Source organism: Megascapheus bottae, chromosome 14, assembly GCF_031878675.1.
Source record: "Megascapheus bottae isolate mThoBot1 chromosome 14, mThoBot2.hap1, whole genome shotgun sequence".
Classification (NCBI taxonomy): domain Eukaryota; kingdom Metazoa; phylum Chordata; class Mammalia; order Rodentia; family Geomyidae; genus Megascapheus; species Megascapheus bottae.
In genome coordinates, this window is record NC_143522.1 from 55,612,250 (window position 1) to 55,628,343 (window position 16,094).

The window sequence follows — 16,094 nt, forward strand, 5'->3', positions numbered from 1 at the left end:
ATAGGCCATTCCAACCCTGGCTTAGCTGAAACCCTGCTCACACCAGGCAGAGCCTTCTACTCCGGACCTGGTCAAGAGCAAGGTCCTTGTTCCCCAGGGGACCACAGTCCATTTTTTTACATTTTCTGCTTCCTTGTTAAGACCCATGTAAACCTGCCACAAAATCCAATTCTTTGCACAACTTCTAAACCCTCTGAAAGGTCTGTGCCCCTTCTTGGAAATAAACAGTCTTAGCCTACTGAGAATTGAGTCCAGTCTATTCCTTTTTTATTCTCCTCCATTTTCCTAACACTAGGGAGTCCATTCTTCCCCTCTCTCTTTTCAAGACTGTTTTGCTTATCTTAGGTTGTTTGCAATTCTGTATCAGTTTTAGAGTCAGCTCTTCAATATCTATGGAAATTTTTCAGGGATTTTGATTGAGATTACATTGAAAGGGGGATATTGCGTTTCTGATGTAATTGTCTGATCTCCTAAAAGGAATCACGAACCATTTTTCTCTTGCACCCCAGCAAGTCCTGTCAGTTCTTAGGGGAGTATAATTCAAATTATGAGGCTGTGTCATTGGTTTTCCTCTGTTAAAAATAATGACCAAGATTTTAAAATACATATAGGAGTTTTGCATTCATAATCTTGCTTGTTGCACATGGAAAAATAAAGCCCTATTAGTAAGAACCTTGTGGGTTTTTTTTTGTCCAATTTATTCATGGGGCCTATGAACTCTCTTAAGATCAGGCATCTAGGAACGGAAAAATTGAATTCAAATGCCCCTTAAATGTCCCAAGAAACTGATTTTTATTATATTTTATTACCCATCCAACATGTGGAGGTTTGTATCAGCTAACATCCAAATGCTAAAGCAACAGAATGATGACACAAGGTCATGTTATGATTCTGGGGGATAAGGGGCAGAAAGACCTTCAAAATGAGAGCCTGGGATGCTTTGTCTTGAAATATCCATGGCCATTATATGCTACTGAGAGATTGGAACCTTGCATGATTGGGACAAAGTGGAAACAAAGGGCAACCGCCTATCTTTCAATTTGACCAGGCCACAAAAACCTGACTCTAGGCCGGCCATCTAAAAACAGTTGTATTGCCTTTAGCTTGCTAAGATATAAATATATCTTGAGAACTTCACATGTGATCCACTTGGCGCTAGTTCCAGGGCTCGGCTTCTGCCTTCTCCCCTCGGAGACGCTTAGGACAGCAGAGAACATAGAGATTCACAAATGAGCTTTTTTTTTTTTTTTTTTAGTAGGGCACTGTCTGCTTTGAAATTCTTCATTAAATCTTTTTCACAAATAAATTGCCCAGTGTCTATAGGGAATATTTCCATCTTTTAATCATAGGCAGTTTGAATTGACTCTGTGTGGTATGGCTGGTGTGCAGGGCCCAGGCAAGGAAGTGTAGGAAGACCTTCAGAAGCCCAGCCCTTGAAATCTCTTTTGAATGCAAGTAACAAAAGGGGAGCCCAAAGGGAGCAATTGCATGGAGCTTCCTGATATGTTTAGCACCCGTTGTGACTAGAATTTTAAAATGGTGAGAGTTAATTATGCACTTTACCTGTTTGGTTGAGTATTGATTTCTGAAGTGAAATCTTAGGGTTCAACTTTCTCTCATAGGCTGCTGAGACACTCTAGATTAGTAGTTTAAATAAAATGTCAAGTATCCGATTGCCATGGAAACATTAATACAAAGTGGACCCAGTAGCACTTGTACTATAGAATTACAATGATATGAATTACCCTGGTCTCAAGGCACCTTCAAAAATGGCCAGAGCTTGGGGCCTGGAGTTTGGCCTAGTGGTAGAGTGCTTGCCTAGCATGCACAAAGACCCGAGTTCGATTCCTTGGTACCACATACTTAGAAAAAGCCAGAAGTGGTGCTGAGGCTTAAGTGGTAGAGTTCTAGCCTTGAGAAAAATCCAAGGACAGTCCTCTGACCCTGAGCTTTAAGCCCAGGACTGGCAAAAAAAAAAAATGGCCAGAGCTGTAGCCCTGAAAAATGAATCATTCATGCACAAAGCAGGAAATAGTGGGGAAACAGTAACATTCAGTCATGTCACCATGCTTATAGCTATGAACTGGACAAATGCAGACTGTTGGCAAAGACAGGAGGAAAGGAGATAGGCAGACGCATTCCTCTGGCATTGTCCTCTCTTCTGTGGAAGGGCTGGGGAGGTGGTCTGTAACGTGGGACCTCCTGTGTCAAGATGCCAGTCACCTGCAAGTAAAACTCAGGAAGGTGCAGAATGTACTTCAGGGACCGCTCCAGGACCTCTCCACGGAACACATGTTCCAACGGCTTCCTTCAGCCTGATTAGCGAGCACTGCTGATTATGTTATGCAAATGATAGGAGATGGATTTCACATTTCCCCCAGCCAGGCTTTGCACAGCTTTGCATTTATTATCCCCCTTTAAAAATACAGAGTCCTTAGAGAAGGGGGAATGGCTCATTGTTATTTGTTTGCCAGTAGAGTTGGCACAGACCTGTCAAGCAGTCATCTTGGGCTAAGATCTGCAAAGCTGCCCTGTGTTGTTACACCTCTCCCACCCCCAGATCCATAGAACCCACCCCCCTTCCGGATTGTTTACAAGACACACAGAGACATCTGCATGCCTCAAAACAAGTTATTTCCTGATTCTGCAAAATTTGTCAGCTTGAGTGATGAAAATGTTACAGCTTAGTCTGATAAGGCATCAGATAACCCAGTGTAATGTCCCCAGTATCTTCCACTTATTCACAATTCAGGATGCTAACTATTTAGCAGGTCCTGGTCCTAAGTGATTGTACAATCAACCATCTGACCCATTGGCACTTCTGATATTGCTTTCTGCTCCTTGGGGTTTAGCCAGCACCAGAGTGGACCTCAGTTTTACATAAAAGTCTTCAGAGAGTGTTCACATCTCAAATGTTTCAGAATCACAGAGCATGATAAGAAATTTCCTTATATTCCTAGCTATGAGAATCATGAAAACATAGTACAGCTTTTATTAACCTCTCCTTCTATACTCTCAATCCCCAACTCCTACCCCAGGAGTGTAAAATGAGCAACTGGAAATTAATGGGGCAAAGATCAGCTGACATAACCAGTTCTTCCAGAAGAATTTGTATGATGATTTCTGCTGATTTACAAGATACAGCCTAGCAACCGTATGAGCATATCAAACTGGGGGGAAAATGGCTACTTGTCACAAGTAAATGAGAATACAAATCTGCAAGTCTCAAAAGGTTTGTTAAATTAGAGATTTATACTCCAGCTTTGCAAATGGTGTCTTGCTATCTACCTCTGATAAAACATGACTTAGTCCAGGTAAGAGACATAGAACACTTCTGTATGTTGTGTGCTGTGTATATGTAAAAATATCTACCTACATGCATATGTATGCTATCTAACCCTCATTCATGACAACTGTTAATGCACTGAGACAATTGTATCCATAAGCAAGTAAAACACAATTAATAAAAGAACCTTGTAATTTCCAGTGATAGCAAGCCCAGATGTAGCTGGCTTACACAATAAAGGGAATTTACTATCTCACAGAACCATAATGTCTGAGGATGATTTCAGTGGAAGTTTGCTGCAGCAATTCAAATGATATTACCAAAGGCATATTTTCTTGTGATATATTCAATTTTATCTTTTCTAAAAGAGACTTTCTTTTTAGGTTCCATGTTGTGTCAGAGCAGCTGTGCCGCTCTACTCAGGATCCCGGAATGTCTTTCCAGCAGTAGTGGATGGTGCATCTTCAACATGCCAGCTAAAAAAGAAAGGTTGATTTTTTTAGCTCTCAGAGAAAGGAAAGCAAAACTTTCCTTTCTTAGAATCCCTACATTCTGCTTAGATTTCTCCTATCCAGAACTCTAAATAAAACAACAAAGCAAAACATCCCGAACAACAAGATCCTGTTCCTTTAAATGTTCAATGCCTTCAGTATTACTTTATAGCTATAACAGAAGGGTCTATATAATGTCATGTGTCTGCGTATGAACTGGGCCCAGTGCTAGGAAAGAGGACACACAAATAAATTAGTTATACAGCCTGTCTTAGAGGAGGTAGGTCATAGTGCAAAAGTATCCATAACTGTGTGATTGGCAGTCACTATCCAACGTGACAGCGTGCTTAATTGAAAGAAAAATACCATAGACTGAACACAAACAGCTTTCCTAAAAATACAAGGTGTCTTTACTTGATCTGGGTAAAATATTAACAAAAATTAGCAGAGTTAACCCAGGGGCTTTAACATGTAAATCACGTTCCTAACTAAGCTACCTGGTAGGGAAGGCAAATGGAAGAGAGTGGGGTGGGGGGGGGATGAAGGAGAAGGAAGAGGAGGAGGAGGAGAAGGAAGAGGAGGAAGAAGAGGAAGAGGAAGAAAAGGAGGAGGAGGGGGTGGGGAGGAGGAGGAAGAAGAGGAGGAGGAAGAGGAGAAGGAAGAGGAGGAGGAAGAGGAGGAGGAGGAAGATGATGAGGAGGAGGAGGAGGGGGTGGGAGGAGAAGGAGAAGTAGGAGGAGGGGAGAAGGAGGAGGGGATAGGGAGGAGGAGGAGGAGAAGTAGGAGGTAGGGAAGAGGAGGAGGAGGGGTTGAGGAGGAGGAGGAGGAGGAGAGAGTGGGGAGGAGGAGGAGGAAAAGGAGGAGGAGGGGAGGAGGAGGAGGAGGGAGAGGAAGGGGTTTGGTTGCATTTAATTGTCCTGTGATTTTTTTTTTCAAACTGCAAAGTAAGTCTGGTTTTAAAATGTCACCAACTATATCAAAAATTGGGGGGAAAGAATTAACATTTACAGTGAAAGTTAGAGAAAGAATATAATTGATTAGAGTAATGCAATGAAATTCTATTTGTGCACATGTCCTTCTGTTCTCAACCTATATTTATCTGTAATCTGTGTTAATGCCTAGAGAGAGAAACACTCAAATATTGACTTGGCCCAAGGGAGACAGATGATAAAAATTAAGAATATTATTTTTCTATTGCTTCCAGTGCTGCTGAGACACTAATGTATGTATATTAAACAGGCAAAGGGAGGATGACAAACCAGTATTTTGGCCTTGTAAAAGAAAACATTATTATTGAAAAATATTTTCAAACATCAGTAGTTTCAACTGAGAATTTTTATTTCCTCCTGTGATTGAGAAATGTCACCCTGTCAGAAACTCCAGAAAGTGAATCAGAGGTGAGGAGAAGATCAACAACAACTTGGCTGTGTCATTGCCTAATTCTGGAGTTTCTCATATTCCTAGAAATATTTGTTCACTATAAAATGTTACGAGGAGGCACACACATGCATTGCTATCCTATCAAATGCACACTTATTAACATAACATTCAAGCAATGTCATTTTACTGTTTCATCTTGTACTATATGGCTGGCACTGTCCACTTTCCTTGCCTTTGCTTCTACAATTCATCTCTGTTCAATTATTCATGGAAGCAGGTTCTCCTGAAATTTGGGAGAAATTAAATGTTATATCCACATTTATACTGAATTAATTAATCATAAGTAATGTTTCTATATTGAATACAGAAAGAATTAATCATGATTAGCAACAGATTGGAATGTGAGGTTCCCCTGCTTAGTATATATTGGACAAGTTTGGCATGTGTCCCTGTGTCCATTTTTCTGTTTTTGTTTTTTAATCTGTTCTAAGTCATTGACTCTGATTGTAGGAAAGGGTATGTGCAATGTATATGACACCAGTAGTTTTTAAAAATAATTGCGGAAGGTAAATTTTCTTCCCTGTAGTCCAGGGATAGCTCCTTTATAACCATAGTAACTAGAAGACGTCATCTCAAAGATGAGACACTTGTCAAATGTCACCTGCAGCCTGTGTGGTCAAGTGTGTTTTGTCCATGGCTGCTTATGCACTAATATTGTAAAGTAGAATGTTTGCAACAGAGACCAGAGGGCCCACAAATGTAAAAGCATTTACTGTCTGTTTCTGTACAACAATAGTGGTAGTTATAGTAGTAGTAGTAATAATAGCAAATCTTTTCTTTAGACAGACATCTGGGGATCTATTTCTCATTTGTAGCTCTTTTATTATCTACACTTTGAGGGAAACGACACTTAAATGATTACTGATTTCCTTGTACACAATCACTTCAAATTTGCCTTTCATCTGAAGCTGAGTGCCCAACCAGGATTTAATACTTACCAAGCCCTCCCTCTTTTGTAATTGAATGAATGGGTCAATGAATGAATAAAAGAAGATTATCAGATTATCTCATGTAGCTAAACCAATGGTGTTATCTCATTTTATGCCTCTTAATTGGTCATCTATGAAAAGAGACAGCTAGTTGTTGCCACTTATAACATGTTTTGAGATCACATCTAATTATATATAACATATTATATATAATATATCTAATTATATATATATAAATTAGATATAATATATAGTCTCATTTTTATGAGATTTACTTTTGCATATCAATTGTGAGCCAACCCCTGTTGGGACAACAATATACTAAGCACATATACTTCATTCAACCTTCACAAAAGCCTGGGCTGTGGAGTTTTAGAGAAGGGAATAGGCATTGCCTCAGTCAGAATCACAGATACCAAGTGCAAAGTACAGCAGGCTAGCTTCATAAACTAGTTTTCATAGGGCTGTGCTCCTTGCATCTGAATTTGGGGTAAGGAGATGGATGACATTTTAGAGACTAAGCACTCTGTTTTGAGCAATGAAGTAGATGCTTTACTGTTCTCTTTTTTCTTTTAGCTTTCCTTAGTGACATGGGTGTCATGTTAGTGCTTCATGTCCCCAAATCTCTAAAAGTATGTATAGAAACAAGCGTTCTTTATAATAGTCAACTCTGATGAAAAGAAATCCTCTCGGGGAAAATAATCTAATTCTTCAGGAAATTCATTATATCCTATTAATTCCTGAGATGAAGATTTCAAGGTTAGAGAGGGAGAATTTCAAATCTTCTTTCAGGAAATTATTTGATTCTCTGAAATGAGTGTGAAAGATTTCACTGAATGAAGAATACAAATCATTTTGTTTCCTGGGTTGTCAGTTTTCAACTGTGAGCAATAGAAACAAATTTTAAAAACAAAACAAAACCAGAAAACCCCCCAAAACCAAAACCCCAAACCAGGAAAGTGGGAGATGATTCAGACCTGACTCCTGAAGAGCCAAGCTCTGAGAATGCACAGGATCTAAGGGAAAATGAACATCAAGGGACAGCTAATCTCAGGGTAGAGCAGGTGTCCTGTTGGGAAACAACACTCAGCAATGCTCTTCCTGGACACTTGCCAACAGCCTGATTTATTTAGCCATGCAGTCCTTTGTTTTTAAATATTTTCTAAATTGCCTGTTGATTTTAATATCATTAGCTGAAGATTTAAGAACCTAGAGTCATGAATGATGTATTTCATCACTGCTGGGTCAAGATTACTTGATTTCTGGCCACTGAATTACTGTGGATATATTCCCCAAATCTGAAATGCTATGTAGCCAATTATGTGTACACACATATCTAGGTATCATATCTATAATAATCAGATTCATGCACATATCCATGTATGTATAAATGTATACACATCTATGTTTATACCTATATACACATATCCATATAAACTGTCGTATCAACAATAACAATACAACTTTTAGTACTTAATTCTCTATCTTTGAAAGGGCTCTATTAAAAGGAAAAATAGAGGTTAGGGGTATGACTCTGGTGAATTTGAGTCCAAGTCCCATATCAAAAAAAAAAAAAAAAAAAAAGAAAAAAGAAGGAAAGAAAGAAAGAAAAACTTTCAAAAAGTTTTGCTTTCCATACATCTCTTTGTCTGCAACTAAAATAGATATTAGTAAGCATTGTTTATTGATGTGACAAAGTTTCACAAATTTTGGAACAAGCTGTATAAACCTTGTTTTTTTTTTGTATTTTGTTTTAGCAAGGGACAGTTTGTTGACTTTATGGAGGGTAATTAATTAGCAGGAACCTACAATTTTGTGCTAAATTGCTTCTTGGTACTCAGAGGAAAATCCCATATTCATCACTCTATTTACTAGGATACTAGAAAGAAATGTTCACTTGATACCCAATAAACACGGTGACGTAGGTATCTTGAAAGCTTAATCTGTACACTTGGTGAAGAATTTGAATTGTGACGTTTCAGATGGATACAGGATTCACCTTTTTGTATTTGCAGTTGGCTTATCATTTCTTTTGTTTTCATTCATTCAACAAATAGAATTTGTGTAGAGCCAAGTAATATTCATGGAGAATGCCTCCCCAGACATGCCATTCTATGGGCAACAGAAAGCTCTTCTTGTTCATATATTATTACTGTCATAATACCAGATGTCAAGAAATCCTGTTAGAGAATATTATATTAATTAAATTAAATGATCAGTTCAGAAAGTTGTCAGAACAATGTCTCTCCATGAATCATACTCTTTACAATGTTCTCTTTCAATTATCCAGAGTAGAATTTCTTGTGGATCTTAACCAAATACGGTATTTCTATTGACCTGAAAGTGACAGAGAGGTTGAAGAATAGATTCTGAATACCAACTCTTAACAGTTTGGCTCCTTTTATTTTATTATCTCTTTTGAAACATTGAGATACCAGGAGGCAAAGGAATTTAGGTGTAGCCTATGAGAAAAAGGACCAACTAGATGGCAAGAGTTGTGTTAGCTACAGCTACAAATGACCACACTCATGAGGAAAGCCATTCACACACCTTCCAGTTGTGCCTTTGGCTATTAGACAATGACTGCTGCTTATCTGATCCTTAGTCACACAGCCCTCACAATCACGAAAAGTGACACCATCTTGCTGCTTTAGGTTAGAAAGCACAAAGATGGTTTGTTAGGTCTCAATTAACAATTGGGACAGGAAGCACTGTATTAAACTTTTTTTTTCTTTTTTGCCAGTCCTAGGCTTGAGCTCAGGCCTGAGCACTGTCCTTGGACTTTTCTCAAGACTAGAGCTCTACCACTTGAGCCTTAACACCACTTCCAGCTTTTTTCTATGTATGTGGTACCGAGGAATTGAACCTGGGTCTTTGTGCATGCTAGGCAAGCACTCTACCACTAGGCCAAACTCCAGGTCCCTGTGTTAAACTTTTGATTAACACTAAATATAGTATTCCTGGATTCAGCTTCTCTGGCCCTGTTAATTTCTGTGTACTCAGCTATAATTGATCATTTCCTTCAACTAGGTAAAGTATACTTACCTGATGAAGTTAAATATTTCCACCAAGGTTCAGGCTACAAACACTTCTGTTTTCTCTTTGTGTGGTTTCCTCTATTCCTTGGAAAATAATCATGGATTTCTTTATATAGGTAGTCAGGGCTATAGAGATTAAGAAGAAATAATCACATGTGCCTTCTACATAGTTATCTAAAATTGTAATTGTAAAAAAGGAAGAATAGGCCAAAAAGCATTTGGATAAAGCCTTGGGATAATATGACTATGACTTACATTATTGCTTAGAAAGAATGTGTGTGAGTCTCAGTATCAGTATCTCTCTCTCTCTCTCTCTCTCTCTCTCTCTCTCTCTCTCTCTCTCTCTCTCTCTCTCTCTCTCTCTTTCTCCCTCCCTCCCTCCCTCCCTCTCTCCGTCCCTCCCTTCCTCCTTTCTTCCTTTCCTCCTTACCTCCTTCCTCCTTCCCTCCCTTCCTTCCTTTCTCTTCTGTAGCTTTCTTTTTTCTTCCTTTCCTTCCCTCTTTCTCTCTTTTCTTCCTTTTCTTTTTTCTTCCTTCCCTCCTTCCCCTCTCCTTCCCTCCCTCTCTCCCTCCCTCCCTCCCTCTCTCCCTCCATCTTTCCTTCCTTCTTCCCTTTCTTTTTTCCTTCCTTCTTTCCTTCCTTCCTTCCTTCCTTCCTTCCTTCCTTCCTTCCTTCCTTCCTTCCTTCTTTCTTACTTTTTTTTCCTTTTGGGGGCTTGAACCTAGGGCTTCACACTGTCAACTGTGTACAAGTTAGATATTCTATCACTTGAGTTACATCTCCACAACTGACTTTTAGTTAATTAGAAAGAAGGATCTCTCAGACTTTTCTGCCAGGGATAGCTTTGAATCATGGTCCTTAGATCTCAGTTTGCTGAGTATCTAGGATTACAAGCATGAATTACTAGCACTCTGCTTCAGGCTCCATTTCTAACAACATGAAGCTTCTTAGCTATTCCATGTGTCTATCTTATCCTAAGCTTAGTCATAAATAACTCATGAAGTATTCAGATTTTAATGAAAGACATTTGCATTATCATCACCTAAACACTGAAAATTTAACACTGAAATTTTATGTACTTTCTCCCCAATATATACAAAACTTGCCTTATGTTCAGGATATCTCAATAACCTTAGTCTCTGTCTTCAAAATGCAAAACAAAGCTGGTTTCTGAGATGGCATCTCTAGGCTCTTTTCTACCCCCAAGTAACACCTGTGGTAAACCCATGCATTTTAACCACTTGGTGAAGTAGATATGAACACAGGAAGCATGGGAATTATCCTTTTTCATGCAACAGACCAAACAATGGAGGCTTCTTGTGTAAGCTTCTACTTGGTTTTGAAGCAGAATCACCATTAACAACTTCTCTGCATTAGAAAACAGATTAGGTCTACACACACAAAAACACTATGTGTTAGTGAGCAAACTGTCCACTGTATTTGCTCTTTGTCATGTGTGTAGGGAAAGACCAAAGTAGCAAACTTTCCTCTGCAATTTTGTTTGACAGGTAAAAGTCTATTACACAGTGTCTCAAATTGTCTCATGGAAATTAGACTCATTTTTCTAAAAGTGAAAAAAATCCTACTCAATTTTGCCTTATTACACAGCAAATTGATGGGCATATTGAGATCATACTTGGTATTTTAAAGCAAGGTTAAAACTCTGGGTTCATCACATTTTCTGCTAGAAGCTATTGGAAGTATATCAGACAGTTAAAATAAAATTTAAATTATAATATGAAAAGAAAATATCAATTTCAAGTATGCTCTTTTAGAATTCAAATTGTTGACTTGAATTGCATCTCAGAATTTAATACATCCAGCCTCAAGGTAAATACTGTTAAGCAAGTTTGAATTGAGCTTACCAGAGTTTAACATGTTCTGTTATAATATTTGTTCAAGAAGAATTATTTCTAGCTCTTCTTTGGTTCAACTTTTTAGAGCTTTGCTTCCCACTGAAATTCTTGTACCTTCCATAAATGTGTTCACTCCTCTGTTTAGGTAAGGGAGAAAGGGGGTTGTTTTTACCATCAAGAAAAATGGGCAAATATTTCTTCTCAGTAACCTACATAAATGACACTTAAAAAGATAAGTCGATATCTAATAATTCTAGTACATATTTATAATGAATTACAACTTGCTACATATATCCAAGTAATAACTGATAGTCACTATATGTATCAAAATAGCCATCATGTGTGTATGTGTATTACATATGTAATATATATTATATATGTATTATATCACATAAGTCATATTGACAAAATATCCTTTATCGACTCTGTCACTAGGGTAGTATGGATTTTCCTTATCAGTAGTAAAGAAATTCAATTATATGATCTCATTCATAAAAAAGATGCAAAATACTCCCATCTCTCTCACTTTCTATTTTCATTTCTCCTTTTGGTTTTCTCCCGCACCTGTCTATCTATCATTTACCTATCATCAGCATCTTTGCCATCTATTTATTTGCCTATTTTATTCTATTTCTCATTATTCAAAGTTCAGTTGAGAGACTTACTATGTAGAAGAATCTACATTTCTAGAGTATGAAATTCATTCTGAGGAAATCACTCAAATTCCAATATATATTGTCATTGGTACTGGGTGTGTGAACTTCAGGCCTCCAGCTTGCTAGGCTGATACAACATTACTGAGCCACTGTAAATTATCTAGCTTTCTAGGAATCCAGTCTTATCTGGAAGAAGCTAGATTCTTGAAGCATATGCAGACGCCTGACGATCCCCTATGCAGTAGAATTGTTTTTCTAAATCATACTTTGATGTGGTGCTATACAATGCATAGAAATCAGTCTCATAGCAAAGTCATCTACATGGATTATGTTGAGATAGTTTTGTGCTTTAGGCAATCTTCTCTTGATAAATGTTCCTGAGAGAAGTGGGTCCCAAGTTTAGTAAGCAGAATAGTTCCATTACCAACAGTTACTGATATTTACTGATTCAACATAATTTGTGTGTTTGTAAAATTTCCTATTTTATGTTGACATGGAAAACTTACATGTAATTTATATGTAGAATATTTGAAAAATTCCCATATCTGTTATTCTTAATTTTACTCCTGCTTTTAAATTACACAGCTGCATATATATGCCTATATGCAACTTCCTCTTATTGCTTGCTTATTAACTGCAAGTCTATATGCGAAAGAATCAATATCTGCCGTTTAATTCTTACAATATATTGATAATATTATTTACCATTATATACACAAAAGAACAAAAGGTCAGCACATTTGGGTATCTTATCTAATAGTAAAACAGATTTCTTTAAAGCAGTGATCTCAATGACAGAGAGCCAATTTGTAGGGAAGAAGAGTCTATGAGGATTATCTAAATTGAAATCAGAAAAGCCCAATGTCCCCAGCTAAGTACTATGAAGTATCAGTTTTATTTCTTAATTAAAAAGACTTTTACTACCCTCATTATACTGATGAGGAAACTGATACCCTGAGAGGTTAAATCACATTCCAACATCTAAAAATCAATGTAGCAGTGGGATAAGAAGCAAGGTAATTGGGCCCCAGAATCGAGGAGGATAACCAAATCATCATCACGTCCTTGTGATCCTTTGGTAATTCACCCAAAGGGGAAGGAGCTCAGATCTTTTATCTACATTTATATTGCTATACCTACCGACACTCTTCATGTCCTCTCACGTGTAACTGACCTGACTCGGTGCTAAGGTACACAGAATTTCTCCTCCTAATGGAGTAGGTATTTCTGCTTCTATTCTGGGGGAGGGGTGAGGTGAATCTTAAAAAGTTCTTTCTGCCCCAATTCAACTGGGTTAAAAACTCCTGGAGGACAGAGACTATACAAATGAGATTTGAGCTGTAATAAGCCTGAACTGCTCTTATCTGACTTGTTAATGTCCCTTAGCTTTTTTTTATGAGCCAGAGAGTTGGACAGTTTCCATGTTCCTGGCGTGCCTCTTCACTAACCAAGAGTGACTTCATTTCCGTTATAAAGAACTCAGCCTCACTGTTGGACCCCACTCATCGGCCAGTTAACCAGGTGATGGCTGCTGACTGGCAGCTCTGTTTTCAGATTCTGATTAGGATTCGCATACTTGCAAATGTAGGCCAGGTTAAGAGAGTGGCATAAATTAATAAAATCAGAATTGATTAGTATTTCTATTAAGAAATAAAATAAAATAATATCCTTAAGTCCACTGATGGTAAAGTACTCCTAGAATAAAATGAATAGGGGCTTGCAGAGACTCCATAATAATGGTCTTCTGTGTTTGATACAAACTTACAAGATACCCAGCAAACAGTGAGCTTATTTCTCCCTCCTTATCCAAAAAGGGAGGGATTTTGTTTTGCATTGCTTTGTTCTGCTTTCTATATTTGTGAAAGGAATGAAATGGAAACTAATGGATTGAGTCCACAGCAGAACAGTTAGGATGCAGATGTTTGGAAGAATTATAATGCATCCTTTAGGGGTAAACAAATACTATTTGCTTCTGACAGTTTAAACTATGCCATATGACAAATAGATAGGATGTTCAGTTTGCTTTGGGTAGGATATTTCTTGTCTGCCACCCACATAGGGGAAGTCAGGAAAGTGTATTTGAAGTGAAGAGTGAGTATTTTTAATTAAGCTAGAAGAAATTGGCTCCTTTGCCAAGCAGCCCATCTTCAACTCTGGCCTCTGTACAGCTTGGAAAAGGCAAGTAGGGTTTGTCCTTCCAGCACCTGGGCTCTCCCCTCTCCAAGGGCACTGATGCAGGATCATCTCAGCCAGGGCCTTGTGCTTTAGGACTGCAGGAAGCAAGAATTGTTCTCTCCATATTGCTTTGGGTGAAATAACTGAGTGTCTTGCTTCATATGTCCATATAAGGATTTAGAGATGTATTGGAATAACTGTCCTGGAATCAAGATAACCTATTTAGCATATTGGATCTATGGAGAGACAAAGCATAGCAGAGGCTGTGGATATAGCCTGCCTCAGTTTATATCTTAGCTATGGTGCTATGTCTTTAGAAGTTTCATTAGTCTCCATGTCTCTGTGTTCTAACAGAACTTTCTTTCATTTTTATTAGTATTTTTCCCATTTGAAAAGCTAAAACCAGACAGGCTTGTTATATTAGTTAGGCAAAGAGATTATTTCCTTTTGGAAAATGTCCCCCTTCCCTAATCTCCTCTAGTTCTTCTCTCTCATTCCCATTCACAAGTTGTACAGTACAATTTCAGCATACTGTCCAGTGAATACCATCACTGCATTTGTTCACCCTTTGTCTCTCCATGTGTGTGCCTCCTTCTTATACTTCCAAATGAACAAGACAAAAAGAAAACAAAACAAGAAAAAAATCCTCTTGTTCCATTTCCTAGAGTTCATTTCAATAGATACTATTTTGCATGATGAGATGCACATAGGCATTGTGCTTTTGTGTTTCTCTCCCAAGAGTGTCCTCCTTTGGTCTCCCTGTGTGTGAGCACAGGGAATCCTGTATAATTTATCATGTCCGCATGCATTTTAGATCTACCGCCCATATAGGAGAGAAAACATGCACCATTTGTCTCCCTGAACCAACTTTCTAGAGATGTACAAGTAAACGAGTGCCATTATGGGAAGCATGTAGAAATACTGCATCTATATCAGTATTTCCTGCCACCAATAAATCTTTCCCTAAACATCCTTCACTAGTGAATTCATTTCCATTCTCATTGCTTTAATAGCTTGTAGGACCCCTTTGCCTCACCCACCTGCCCAGGATTCCTTCTCCAATCTGCCCTCTCCATCTTTCCCTCTTTCAGAATTATCATTCACATACATTCTTTGTTGACCCTTTTGAGACATCGTTTTCTACTGCTTTCCAGAAATTATACTTTATTTTACCAGGCTCACGTTTGCTTATTTTGCCCAGCACTTGTGAAATTCTATAATTCCTCCACCTTCTTTTCATGTTACACTTGCAAGTGTTTCATTTGTGTTGTTTTTGCTAGTCTTGCAGCTTGTACTCAGGGCCTGCGCACTGTCCTTGAGCTTGCTCAACTATAGCACTTTATCACTTGAGCCACAGTACCACTTCCAGCTTTTTCTGTGTATGTGATAGCTAGGAATTGAACTCAGAGCTTTGTGCATGCTAGGCAAGCACTCTACCACAGGCCACATCCTCAGCCACAAGTATTCCTTTTTAACAGCATCATAAAAGAATGGTTGTGGTTGTTTGGTGGTAGAGGTTGAGTGCACAAAACAGGGAGCCAATCAGAAGGAAGTTATGCAGTGGGGATATTCTCAGTATCCACTTATTAAGCCAGAACTTTCAATTGCTCTAAGCAACATCTGACATGTTAATATTGAAGTCTGAGCCTGGGCCATGTCTGTCACCGTCACTTATGTGTCATGTACACTGCTTCTAAAACACCTGTTTCATGAAGAGCTGGGCTGAGTTGCATGTAATCAGTCAACTTTCCTGCAGCTTCTCTAGCACAGTGAGAGGGAACCACAGGCCATCTTAACTAGCCTGTCCTATACATTAATCTAATACAATTTTTTTCTTTAAGAAATATTCAACTGGAATGAAGGCAAGCAATGTATTCCTAAAGGGCTTACAACATCTCTTATCTTCTATTTTTTTCTTCTTCAGCTTTCTTAACTCCAAATCATTTTTTTTCTGCTAAAGCAGAATAGATTCATTTCTAACCATGCATTCATGCAGCTCATGACAAAATCTGTTCATTGCAAGAGGTAAAGTTATTGACATTAATATTGATCTCAGTTCTCATTTGCAAAGCATGCATGTGAGGGCTGTGTATTGCATCTCTGTGTGTGTTTGGGTTATGGTTTAGAAATTTTCATTGTTGGCAGGGGCTCCTCTCTCTGCTTCTTGCTTGTCTTACTCTGCTCCCCACGAAACTGATCAGGTTGCCAAGTTCTTACTGACAT